This window comes from Cherax quadricarinatus, chromosome 26, assembly GCF_038502225.1.
Source record: "Cherax quadricarinatus isolate ZL_2023a chromosome 26, ASM3850222v1, whole genome shotgun sequence".
Classification (NCBI taxonomy): Eukaryota; Metazoa; Arthropoda; class Malacostraca; order Decapoda; family Parastacidae; genus Cherax; species Cherax quadricarinatus.
In genome coordinates, this window is record NC_091317.1 from 27,597,898 (window position 1) to 27,612,084 (window position 14,187).

A 14,187-nucleotide genomic window follows, 5' to 3' on the forward strand; every position below is an offset into this window, starting at 1 on the left:
CAATTCCCATTTTGAATTTGATTCCCCAAAATTTTTTCCCACCCCTCTCCCGAACACCCTAGCATTTACTTCCTTTACAACCCCATCTATAAATATATTAAACAACCATGGTGACATTACAAATCCCTGTCTAAGACCTACTTTTACCGGGAAGTAGTCTCCCTCTCTTCTACTCACCCTAACCTGAGCCTCACTATCCTCACAAAAACTTAACAGCATTTAGTAACTTACCACCTATTCCATATACTTGCAACATCTGCCACATTGCTCCTCTATCCACTCTATCATATGCCTTTTCTAAATCCATAAATGCAATAAAAACTTCCCTACCTTTATCTAAATACTGTTCACATATATGCTTCAAAGTAAACACTTGATCTACACATTCCCTACCCACTCTGAAACCTCCTTGCTCATCCGCAATCCTACATTCTGTCTTACCTCTAATTCTTTCAATTATAACCCTACCGTACACTTTTCCTGGTATACTCAGTAAACTTATTCCTCTATAATTTTTACAATCTCTTTTGTCCCCTTTCCCTTTATATAAAGGGACTATACATGCTCTCCGCCAATCCCTAGGTACCTTCCCCTCTTTCATACATTTATTAAACAAAAGTACCAACCACTCCAACACTATATCCCCCCCTGCTTTTAACATTTCTGTCATGATCCCACCAGTTCCAGCTGCTTTACCCCCTTTCATTCTACGTAATGCCTCACGTACCTCCCCCACACTTACATTCTGCTCTTCTTCACTTCTAAAAGATGGTATACCTCCCTGATCAGTGCATGAAATTACCGCCTCTCTTTCTTCCTTAACATTTAAAAGTTCCTCAAAATATTCTCGCCATCTACCTAATACCTCCCTCTCCCCATCTACTAACTCCCCAACTCTGTTTTTAACTGACAAATCCATACTTTCCCTAGGCTTTCTTAACTTGTTTAACTCACTCCAAATTTTTTTCTTATTTTCATTAAAATTTCTTGACAGTGCCTCTCCCACTCTATCATCTGCTCTCCTTTTGCACTCTCTCACCACTCTCTTCACCTTTCTTTTACTCTCCATATACTCTGCTCTTCTTACAACACTTCTGCTTTGCAAAAACCTCTTATAAGCTACCTTTTTCTCTTTTATCACACCCTTTACTTCATCATTCCACCAATCACCAATATATATATATATATATAAATATATATATATATATATATATATATATATATATATATATATATATATATATATATATATATATAAAGTTTTTTTTCAACAAGTCGGCCGTCTCCCACCGAGGCAGGGTGACCCAAAAAAAAAAGAAAATCCCCAAAAAGAAAATACTTTCATCATCATTCAACACTTTCACCACACTCGCACATTATCACTGCTTTTGCAGAGGTGCTCAGAATACAACAGTTTAGAAGCATACACATATAAAGATATACAACATATCCCTCCAAACTGCCAATATCCCAAACCCCTCCTTTAAAGTGCAGGCATTGTACTTCCCATTTCCAGGACTCAAGTCCGACTATATGAAAATAACCGGTTTCCCTGAATCCCTTCACTAAATATTACCCTGCTCACACTCCAACAGATTGTCAAGTCCCAAGTACCATTCGTCTCCATTCACTCCTATCTAACAAAATATTAATAAATATATATATATATATATATATATATATATATATATATATATATATATATATATTATATAATTTATTTATTTATTATCACACTGGCCGATTCCCACCAAGGCAGGGTGGCCCGAAAAAGAAAAACTTTCACCATCATTCACTCCATCACTGTCTTGCCAGAAGGGTGCTTTACACTACAGTTTTTAAACTGCAACATTAACACCCCTCCTTCAGAGTGCAGGCACTGTACTTCCCATCTCCAGGACTCAAGTCCGGCCTGCCGGTTTCCCTGAATCCCTTCATATATGTTACTTTGCTCACACTCCAACAGCACGTCAAGTATTAAAACCCATTTGTCTCCATTCACTCCTATCAAACACGCTCACGCATGCCTGCTGGAAGTCCAAGCCCCTCGCACACAAAACCTCCTTTACCCCCTCCCTCCAACCTTTCCTAGGCCGACCCCTACCCCGCCTTCCTTCCACTACAGACTGATACACTCTTGAAGTCATTCTGTTTCGCTCCATTCTCTCTACATGTCCGAACCACCTCAACAACCCTTCCTCAGCCCTCTGGACAACAGTTTTGGTAATCCCACACCTCCTCCTAACTTCCAAACTACGAATTCTCTGCATTATATTCACACCACACATTGCCCTCAGACATGACATCTCCACTGCCTCCGGCCTTCTCCTCGCTGCAACATTCATCACCCATGCTTCACACCCATATAAGAGCGTTGGTAAAACTATACTCTCATATATTCCCGTCTTTGCCTCCAAGGACAAAGTTTTTTGTCTCCACAGACTCCTAAGTGCACCACTCACTCTTTTTCCCTCATCAATTCTATGATTCATCTCATCTTTCATAGACCCATCCGCTGACACGTCCTCTTCCAAATATCCCAAATATATATATATATATATATATATATATATATATATATATATATATATATATATATTATTATATATATTATATATATATATATATATATATATATATATATATATATATATATATTGTATATCGTGCCAAATAGGTAAAACTGGTCAATTAACGAGAACTCATTTAAAATTTAATGATACATTAGACAAATAATAAATCTTAATTCTTGGGTAGAGTATTAGGTGGGTTTCACAGAGTCGGGTGTCGTCACGCGTGTGTGAGGTGTAGCTTTGTTGTGGTGACGTGATGGTGAGGTGTAGTCTTGACCCTTTATATGCCTTCCTTTGATGTTTTGCTTTTTACAGCTCCTTGATTATGTGAGAAGTCATAAATGCGATTGGAATTTCGCTATTCTTTCACAGTGGTTGTTTTACATATTCTGATATTACCGGTTTACTGTGATCTTATTCTTTGTTTCCTGCATATGCCAAAGCAAGATGGAACCCTCCTTAACTGATGTTAACACAAAGAACTGATTTAATTAATTTGCGTGAGCAGACAGAAGGCTTAATAGACGGGTCAGCTGCCATGATGGAAGAACGTGAACGATGCCCTGGCTCAGAGCTAACCTGAATGAGAGAGAGAAAGAGAGAGAGCGAGAGAGAGAGCGAGAGAGAGAGCGAGAGAGGAAGAGAGGGGGAGGGAGAAGGGAAAGAGAGAGAGACTAAATGGGAAAGGCAGACAGAGAGACAGAAAGAGTGCGACGAAAGAGACAAACAGACCATGACACATGATAATTGACAATTATAATCTAAAATTCCTGCGTGATTTCCACCAATAAAAAGTGGAATGTAGTGACGATGAAGGACCACATCCTGGTGGTGTCACCTCTAGGATCTATCTTCCTAGTTTATTTGTTTTAAATCTGTATGTAGCTAGTTATGGTCTGGCACCTCACAACTCTACTTACAATCCTGAAAATATTTTCATCTCATCTCATATATATATATATATATATATATATATATATATATATATATATATATATATATATGTGTGTGTGTGTGTGTGTGCAATAAGATCACAGTAAACAGATGATTTCAGAATATGCAAAAAACCACTGTGAAAGATAGAGAAATTCCAAGCGCTTTCGTGACTACTCACGAGTAGTCACGAAAGCGCTTGGAATTTCTCTATTCTTTCACAGTGGTTGTTTTGCATATATATATATATATATATATATATATATATATATATATATATATATATATATATTATAATCATTTGGTATATATTCTGGCTATAATATCTCGTATCATTGTCTCAGCTATAAGTAATGTTTTGCACACCTATGGGAAATAATACCAGAATACGTTATCGAAATAACGTTGCTTAGGTTTAGTGTGTTCCTAGATATGGAGCATTGGTGGTCGTGTTTTTCCCACAGTTGTTGCATCTCAGTTTGCATATCAGCAAATTCTTAGGTTCTGCTACTTTCCTATCCCTAACTCAGTTCTCTAAGGATTTACGATTTAGTAATCGTCTCTCTTTTAGTGTATCTCTCCTCTAGTGTGTTTGATAACTATTTTTCGTGTTGCTAGTATTTTTTCCTTCTGTGACTCATGTGTTTACTGAGTGTTCACCTAAGTTCTGAGTGCATTACGTTCATACTGAGTGTGTTTGCTTTCATTCTGATGGTATTTACTGTAATTCTGAGTGTGTATTCTTTTTCTGCGAGTATATGTTGCTCATAGTGCGTGTTCACTCCAGATTCTGAATGCTTATAATCTTCTACCACTTAAGTTTGTTGTGGCGCAGTTAATTTCATTTTCAGAGAAATAAGATGACGTGGGTAGTGCTCATATGAATGGGTCACATGAATAAGTCATTAAGAGCACGTTAATAACTTTTGTATGTCAACGCTAAACAGTTGTGTTCTTGACTCTGGATCATACAGTGTGTGTGTGTGTGTGTGTGTGTGTGTGTGTGGAAGAACACTTGTGTGACTACTGGGATGACGTTGTAGAACACCTGACGCTTCATCCCTGATGTGTGACTTCTGGGATGAAGTAGTGGATCACTTGACTCTTCACCACTGGGATGGTGAGGTGAAACACTTGGCGCTTCACCACTAGAGTGCGAGTCTTGGGATGGTGTTATAAAATACATGTCATCATCACTGGTGTATGAATAACAAGATGTACATATCAATTCAGTAGCTCTAAATAACCTACATTACAAAATGTGGAGGACGTTACTGAGTTGGAGGATATACCGTTGGGTTAGGCAGTGGTTTTGGGAGCAGCAAGTGACTTTTTACTGGGTGTGTTATCTGGAAGTCCAACATGTACTGTGATAATGGATAGGTAGCAGTCTGGCGACAGTGTTCACAGTGTGCTTCTGCTGTATTATCAATTATTTTCTTTTCTATTTAAGGGTAAAATCGTAGCCGATAAATGTATGTGCTCTCATTTCTGATAATGTCCTGTTGGAGGGTGGTTCTTGGCGTTCTGGAGCCGTGTCATACTACAATACTGATCTTGATACATGACTATGGATCTCTCGTGTTTGTTGTCCAGCCTTCTGGGCCTTTTCTTGTGACTTAGACTGAGTGGTAAAACGAATGTGCCTTGTTCATCCCCAATTCCGTTCCTCTGGATTACAACTTGGTTTGTGACCCATCTGTTTTTATTCTGCATATATTTACGACTGTAAGATTTTCAAGATAAATGTGATAAGTCTTATTCTCTTATTTGGATAAGTGTGCGATCATAGAATCTGTGTGAAGAACAATGTGCAGCTTTACCTTTGTGTTTGATGGATTTGCACTAACTTGACTTGTACGTAGTCTCAGTCCGTCTATTTGTCCGTCGTGATTGACTCCAGTTGCTCCACGCTTGTTTGGTTCCGCTGAGTCATTAGTAAAGTACACTGCACTGTTATCAGTACCGCGTACGTATTTGCTCACTGGAGGATGAAATAGGGTGAAATTCTGTTGGTTCCTGTTGCCATTGTGGTGGGGAGAGTAGTCCTTTCCAGCCAGGTCAGTACCTTTTCCAGCAGTTGTCCTGTAGGTAACATTTTTTTTGTACATGAATGGTATACAATACCGTCAAGATGAAAATTAGACACATGTGCAACATCTGGGTAACTTTATTGTAGACGTTTCGCCATCCAGTGGCTTTATCAATACAAATTCAAGGACAAAATTGGAACTATATACAAAAGATGAGGTAATCAGTCCCTCAGCCTTGAGTTGGTATGAAGAGCATCGTAGTCGTGAAGATTCTGGAGCACCGGCAAGAAGGCTAGTGAAAATAACCCTCGAAGCTATAATCTTGGTGAAGTAGAGCTTGATCATACAGAATGTGAAAAAGACTTGGGAATAATGGTAAGCAGAAATCTAAAGCCAAGACAGCAGTGCCTTAGTGTGCGAAACAAGGCCAACAGATTACTTGGATTTATCTCAAGAAGTATAAGTAACAGAAGTCAAAAAGTTATTTTACAGCTCTATACATCACTAGTGAGGCCTCATTTAGATTATGCTGCTCAGTTTTGGTCCCCTTACTACAGGATGGATATAGACTCATTAGAGAACATACAAAGAAGAATGACTAAAATGATTTACTGTGTAAGGAACCTCCCGTATGAAGATAGACTTAAAGCCTTAAATCTCCGCTCTCTGGAGAGGCGTAGAATGAGGGGAGATATCATTGAGGTGTATAAGTGGATGACGGGCATAAACAAGGGAGATATTAATAAAGTACTGCGGGTGTCGAACCAAGTAAGAACCAGAAATAATGGATTTAAGTTGGATAAATTTAGATTTAGAAAGGATATAGGTAAGTACTGGTTTTCTAACAGAGTTGTAGATGCGTGGAACAGTCTTCCCAGTGGGGTGATAGAGGCTAGGACCTTGTGTAGCTTTAAGAAGAGACTGGACAAATATACGAGTGGGAGGGGCTGGGTTTGATTGGTGTCATTGGGTACGGGAGTTATTTCTTGGGTAGCATAAGGTAGAGGTCGTTTTGATAAGGACCTGTCTCGTATGGGCCAGTAGGCCTTCTGCAGTGTTCCTCCATTCTTATGTTCTTATGTAAATACTGTCGTGAGGTGGAAAGGGACGGGTAGCAAACAAGGCCAGAGTCACTGGTAGGCGGGATTGAATCTTGGTTCAGAGGACGTCTACATAACCTTCTTCACGGCTGTTACCACTATTAATAACCCATCCCTTGGGGATGAGCTACTTCCACTGGGAAATCCCACCTACCAGCGACTATGGCCTTGTCTGCTAACCATCCCTTTCCACCTCACGACAGTATATAAGTACCAGCCTTCTTGCCGGTGCTCCAGAATCTTCACGACTACGATGCTCTTCATATCAACTCAAGGCTGAGGGACTGATTACTTCATCTTTTGTATATAGTTCCAATTATGTCCTTGAATTTGTATTGATAAAGCCACTGGATAGCGAAACGTCTACAGTATAGATACCCAGATGTTGCACATGTTTCTAATTTTCAACATTTTTTTCTTCCTCGACCATGGTTCTCATCCAAGTACTCCCGTTTTATGTATCTCATCGCTTTTGTTACTAGAATATATTTCATCCATATCATTAGCTCTGCTCATTGTTAAGGCTCCTTCTACTCTGGATTTATTGTTGGAAATTTCTTTTCTTTTCCAGGAGAATGTTTATCAATATGTTGATTACATATGTATCTGTTTACATCCATTACAATAAAGATTGGACCTAGACGCAGACAATAAGTGCTCTGGACAACAGTAGAAAAAGAGGTCATTGAAGATCAGGAAGAAAACGAGGTTAATGGAAAACAAGACAGGGAGATATAGAAGAAACGGAAACTGACGACACGAACACTGAGGACACGATAATGTAGGACACGGAGATAGACTACCTACGTGTATAAAGTAAACATTATAGAGAATACAGATATACAGGACACGGAGAACACAAATGGAGATAATAGAGTTATAGAGAAAACGGATATTGTAACACGGGTATAGGGAATCGGGGCAGAAAACACGGGTAAAGAAGACATCAGCATAGAGGACATGGGGAAAGAAGATACAGGGAAATGTGAGAGTGCGATGACGGGAAACCAAAGCAAATATTATAGAAGATTCACTTTATCTTTCTCAGTGATATGTAATAATATGTGGGAGATTGTTATGGTTAGCCAGTTGCTAATAGATTTGTAGTTACATTTCGACAGAAGTTACGGGGAGTTATATTTGATGAGTCTAGGTGTGCGGGTGCGTTAAGAAAGTGTGACCAAACTAGGTTAAGAAGGAGTAACGTCAAACTCTTTTTACATTTAAAATTTAGTTGTAAATAACATGACAAAGGATACGTAGGATACACTCATAGGAAGCAGGATGCATTTAGAAGATGCAAGATGCACTCACAGGATGCAGGAGGCACTCAAAGGGTGCAGGATGCACTTATTTGGTGAAGGATGCACTCACAGGATGCTGGATGCACTCACAGGATGCAGAAATCACTCTCAGGATACAGGTTGCACTTCAATGTAGGCTGTAATTAGGAAAGGATATGAGAGAGGGGGGATTATGACAAGGACTGAATTAGGGAAACGGGATTAATCACCAAGATTGGAGGCTCAGTGGTTCAAGCCTCGTTCTCGGGGTCCAAGCGTCGTGTTCGGTGGTCCAAGTGTCGTGTTCGGTGGTCCAAGTGTCGTGTTCGGTGGTCCAAGTGTTGTGTCCGATGACCCACGTGTCGTGTTCGGTAGTCTAAGTGTGGAGTCTCGGGAGGATATATGGATATCACTTGTTGGCTAATACTTAGGCCAGCGTAAATCAACATGAGAAAAGCAAGGAAACCACATTCTCTCGCCCTCAACACCTCGGTCTTACAATGGCGAAAAACACAAGTACTAGACCGAAATATTCACTGGAGCAAGTATCCTTAGATCAAATGTGAATAATAACAAGTTGATAAATAATACACATGTGCAACATCTGGGTGTCTTTGTTGGAGAGATAATTCGCTTGCGATGCAGGCTTTTCGGTCAAATTAGAGACATGAGGACGGAGAGTTTTAGACTGGAGCTGGAGAGGTATCGTCTCAGGTGGGCGAGACCCACTAGTGTAAGTAGGAAGTGGGACCCACTAGTGGAAGTAGGAAGCGGGACCCACTAGTGGAAATAGGAAGCGGGACCCACTAGTGGAAGTAGGAAGCGGGACCCACTAGTGGAAGTAGGAAGCGGGACCCACTAGTGAAAGTAGGAACTGCTATAAGGTAGGCCAGAGGTCAGCATTGGAATTATAGAATATACCCTTTGTACTAAGATTCGATAGTGTTGTTGTGTCAGATGTGCTTCCTTATATCAAAATTATACAATATGTACAAGCTAATGAATAAGTCACTAGTGCAAGACCTGTGTATTGAAAGGTATAAGGAGGGAGTCTTTTATACTAGAGCATGTGGAAGAAATATAAAAGTTTCTGTCCTCAAGCCTCTGTATGAGATTAACCATGTAATCGTGTTATAAGATGGAAGTGCATTCGAGAATTCTTGTTAATAGAAATTCCCAGCTCCTACAGGAGCTTCTTAGAGGAGGATTCGTTCTGTGTACTTTTGTCAAGTCACATGCACACAAACATGCATAAGTATGACTTCATAAAACTCTACATAGAGTGTAACGTTATCCCATTAAATGCTTGCGCTATACTGTGTCATTACTAGCTTTTGCAGGCAGCTATTGTAGGCGGGTGTTCCATGGGGTCAAGGCTCCCGCGCCCGGTCCATGACCGAGGCCTCCTACATACAAATGAAAAGTGATTAAATTTTGCTTCCTTTTGTTTCTCCTGTTTCTTTGGAATACTACAATTTCCCCATCTCGCGTGTGATGAATATCTTTAATTTCACCAAGGTCTAAAATGCAATCCTGGTTTACCGAGAGATTGCCGGCATACGCCGCCCTTTCCACCCTAATCCCAGTTTAACTGCAACGGGATTTACACTGCTTGGAGAATTCCGAATCTCATGACGTTTTAACATGTTAAAAATTAGATTTTTTTTTTTTGGTCTCAGTTGTAAATACCTCAGAAATCCGACACTTTGAAAATAGACAAGAAACAAAATTGTCGGAGAGAAGCACATTCAGATCTCTACGCTCAGAGATATAAGCATGAAGGATGCTCGACCCTCCGTCTGGTAATCATGAGACATCCGATACTAGACTGTTCTCACGTGAACCTTACAACAACACTGAAAACTTCGACCCCTACTCTGGGCTCCTTCTCTCCCAGCATCACAGATCCCTACTCTGGGCTCCTCCCCTCCCAGGATCACAGATCCCTACTCTGGGCTCCTTCCCTCCCAGCATCACAGATCCCTACTCTGGGCTCCTTCCCTCTCAGCATCACAGATCCCTATTCTGGGCTCCTTCCCTCCCAGCATCACAGATCCCTACTCTGGGCTCCTCCCCTCCCAGGATCACAGATCCCTACTCTGGGCTCCTCCCCTCCGAGCATCACAGATCCCTACTCTGGGCTCCTCCCCTCCCAGCATCACATATCCCTACTCTGGGCTCCTCCCCTACCAGCATCACAGATCCCTACTCTGGGCTCCTTCCCTCCCAGCATCACAGATCCCTACTCTGGGCTCCTCCCCTCCCAGGATCACAGATCCCTACTCTGGGCTCCTACCCTCCCAGCATCACAGATCCCTACTCTGGGCTCCTCCCCTCCCAGGATCACAGATCCCTACTCGGGGCTCCTCCCCCCAACATCACAGATACCTGCTTCTCCCCTCCCAGCATCACAGATCCCCTGGGCTCCTCCCCCTCCCAACATCACAGATCCCACTCTGAACTCCTCAGCACAGATCCCAGTTTAGGGATAAAAATATTCAGACTGACATCTTTGTATTTCAAAAATGTGAGTTTTTCTGAGTTAATTACAAGTGTGAAATCACAATTTTACAATCATTATTTTTAGTGTTTGAGAAACGTTATGAGATTCAGAAAACTTAAATCAACATAAATCCCAATACTTTTAAACTAGGATTATACTGGTGAAGGCAGAAAGTACAGGTAAGCTCTGGACATAGCCCAGATTACATTTTAGACAACGGTGAAATTAAAACCATTTATCACAGCTGAGAAGTGGAAATTGCATTCCAAAGTAACAGGAAAAATGAAGTATAATTTATTGTATTACTTTTAGACACGGCAGAACGAGCACCGCTGCACTTCAAGATGCTGGAAGAATACTGGAGGAAATTATTAAAAAAAAAAATGGAGTGAAGGAGGCCTGGTCACAGACCGGGCCGCGGGGGCGTTGACCCCCGAAACTCTCTCCAGGTAAACTCCAGGTAAGGCTGTGAGGCAGTGTATTGTCTGGTTAGTGGAACTCGATCACTGTGTCATCATTAGTTAGGTTAGGAGAGGTTAATTCACAGTAACCCCCCATATGGGAAAAAGAAATATATGACGACGTTTCGGTCCGACTTGGACCATTAACTAGTAACACAGAAGCACGAAGATAAGAAGCCAGTTTATCAATTATATATATGTATATATACATACATATATATATATATATATACATATATATATACATATATATATATACATACATATATATACATATATATATATATATATATATATATATAATGTATGTATATATATATATATGTATGTGTATATGTATGTATATATATATATGTATGTATATATATGTATGTATATATATGTATGTATATATATGTATGTATATATATGTATGTATATATATGTATGTATGTATATATATGTATGTATATATATGTATGTATATATATATATGTATGTATATATATATATATATATATATATATATATATATATATATATATATATATATATATATATATATGTATATATATATAGTGTTTCTTCCCTTCGTGCTCCTGTGTGACTAGTTAATGGTCCAAGTCGGACCGAAACGTCGTCATATGTTTCTTACTCTCATATGCGGTTTATATGTGTATTGTACCAGTCACGGTATCGTACCTTTTTATTCTTTTAGGAGAGGTTAAGTTACCTGTAATACACCTACGATCATTCTCCAGGGTTCTTCTAGCCGATGAAGTCCGGCTTGAGGCCAGACAAAACGGCTGTTGTTTTGAGCGGCTCGCAGGCCTACATAGCCATCACAACATGGTTGATCTGGAACGTTTTTCAGATAGATGTCTAGTTTCCCTTTGATAACTTCTACCTTCCCACATTATCAAGGACCAGTAAAAATAAACAGAATATTTATAAGGCTGAGATGTCACCTCACATATGACACTACGCCCATCTCATTATAATGGGAGTGGGATGGTCGAGGACTTATCAAACATACCTTAAATTCTTCCCAAATTTAATTAATTATAGATGAATCTAATTTGTATAACCCTAAACCAATATTCATAGAGCTGAAGCCACTGTTTGGCGGAAAGTTTACTTAATAAAGATTCCCATATGTTGCATAAGTGTCTCACTCTTCAACTTGTCGGTTTTCAAAACCACTTATCACATCTATCAGACACTGCAACATCACTGAAATTTATACAAGGAATTCTTCAATACTTGTCCATTTTTTGGACGAAGACCTACTTACACTAGTGGATGGTTTCACTGTGATCCTGCCTCCTCCTGCTTTGACTCACCTGACTACACGTCTTCAAGCGGGGCTCCTTGATGCGGTGAAGAGGCTCTTTGTCTAAGGAATTAGATCCTTTTGCTCCTTCCTCAGACCGAACCTAATTACCCCCCAACCCTCTCATCCCTATCCCATTCCCCCTTTTTTCCTTTTCCTCCCCCCTCCCAACTCTCCCTTTTCCCCGTCCTATTTGTTGCCTCTGTGGTACTATCCTCTAGCATTACGGTTTCTAGGTAGGGGGAAGTGTGCCGGGTTTTGTCCTGCTCCGTGAGGTTCCTCGGGTGTGGTGTAGTTTGCCGTGGAATCTGGATTATCTGGAGGCGCTCTGCTTCCTTTCCGAATTTCCGAGAAGTTTGCGGGGGTGTCCTGTAGGTGACGTGTATCTCCAGAGGCTTCCTCTCGGTTCTGGGAGGTGGCAGCCAAAGGAAGCATGTTTTTTGGTGGGTTTCCGACCGCCCTCTCTTTTGTCCGCTGAGGTGGCTCGGTTGATGTGAGGTTGCTATCCTGGAGCGCTGGTTTACTGGCATGAAGGGTAGTGTATGGCATGGGTTCCACGCTTCATCTGCACTGCTTGCAGTTTCGAGGTCCTTTTGGATGAAGAGGGGAACGTACTGCCATTTCATGCCTTCTAGTGACCGTCCCTCTGCTGTCCCTCATTTTTTTTCTTTCCTTCTTTCTTTTTTTCTTTAAAATAATAATAAGAAAGAAGTAACATGAATAAACGTCTGGTATGGTATTTGGAGACTCACAATAGTCTTTCTCCTCACCAATATGGCTTTTGCAAAGGCAGCTCTTCTTGAACCCCTTGCTTCACTTAGATACATATGTGCGAAAAGCCTTTGATAACAAACAGTCCGTCCTAGCAGTCTTTTTTTGATCTTGAGAAGGCATATGACACCACTTGGATGTTTAACATTTTAGCCCAAGCCCACTCCTTAGGCCTCCGTGGTAATCTACCAACCTTCCTTGCTACTTTCTTATCTGACAGACATTTTCGTGTCTGTGTTGGCGCCTCGCTTTCCTCAGACTTTGTTCAGGCCGAGGGTGTCCCACAAGGTTGTGTCCTTAGCACTACCCTTTTTCTCTTGGCTATAAATGTCTCCTGGTAATGGTGACTGACCACTTCTCATGGGTTTAAATCTTCTAGAGCGAAAACCCATTTCATTACCTTCACTAGACGTCCTCTTGTTCCAAATATTCCATTGAATTTAGACGGCTTACGTATTCCAGAATGTGATACGGTCAAGTTTCTTGGCCTCCTCTTCTATCGCCGGTTGACATGGAAACCTCACATTTCCTCTCTGAAGGCAGTTTGCCATGGTCTGCTGAATCTCCTTAAAATTCTTGCGCATCGTTCATGGGGAGCAGATCGTCGGACTCTCTTCCGTTTGCATTCCACCCTAGTATTGTCCAAGCTGGATTATGGTGACCAAGTCTATTCTGTGGTTTCTCCTACAACTTTTTTAAGTTAGATCCCTTTCATCATCAGGGTCTACGTTTATGCCTTGGTGCCTTTCGTTCATCCCCTGTTGAAAGCCTCTATGCTGAGGCGAATGCTCCTTCCTTAGCTGATCGTCGTGATGCTCATTGCCTTCGTTACTTTGTCCACTCTCATGACCTTCGTGTTCCTTCTACGTATAGATTGGTGTCAGACGTTAGTCGAAGCCCATTATTTTTTCGGCACCCCTGCCTACTCCGACCGTTTTCTCTTCGTCTTCACTCACTCCAGTTTTCTCTCCAGTTGCCTCCCTTGTATGTTCATTTAGCGTCTGCCTTTTCCCTTTTTCCTTGGGAGGTTCCGACGGTTCGTGTCTGTTTTCCCCTACTGCCTTGCGCCAAAGCTCTCCTGCCTACGATTGCTTCTTGCTCTCTCTTTCTTGATTACTTCTGGTCGCATGCTCATGCCATCGCTGTTTATGCAGATGGTTCTAAATCTTTTGACGGTGTTGGATTCGCGGTGGTGTTCCCTGACGATGTTGTCCGAGG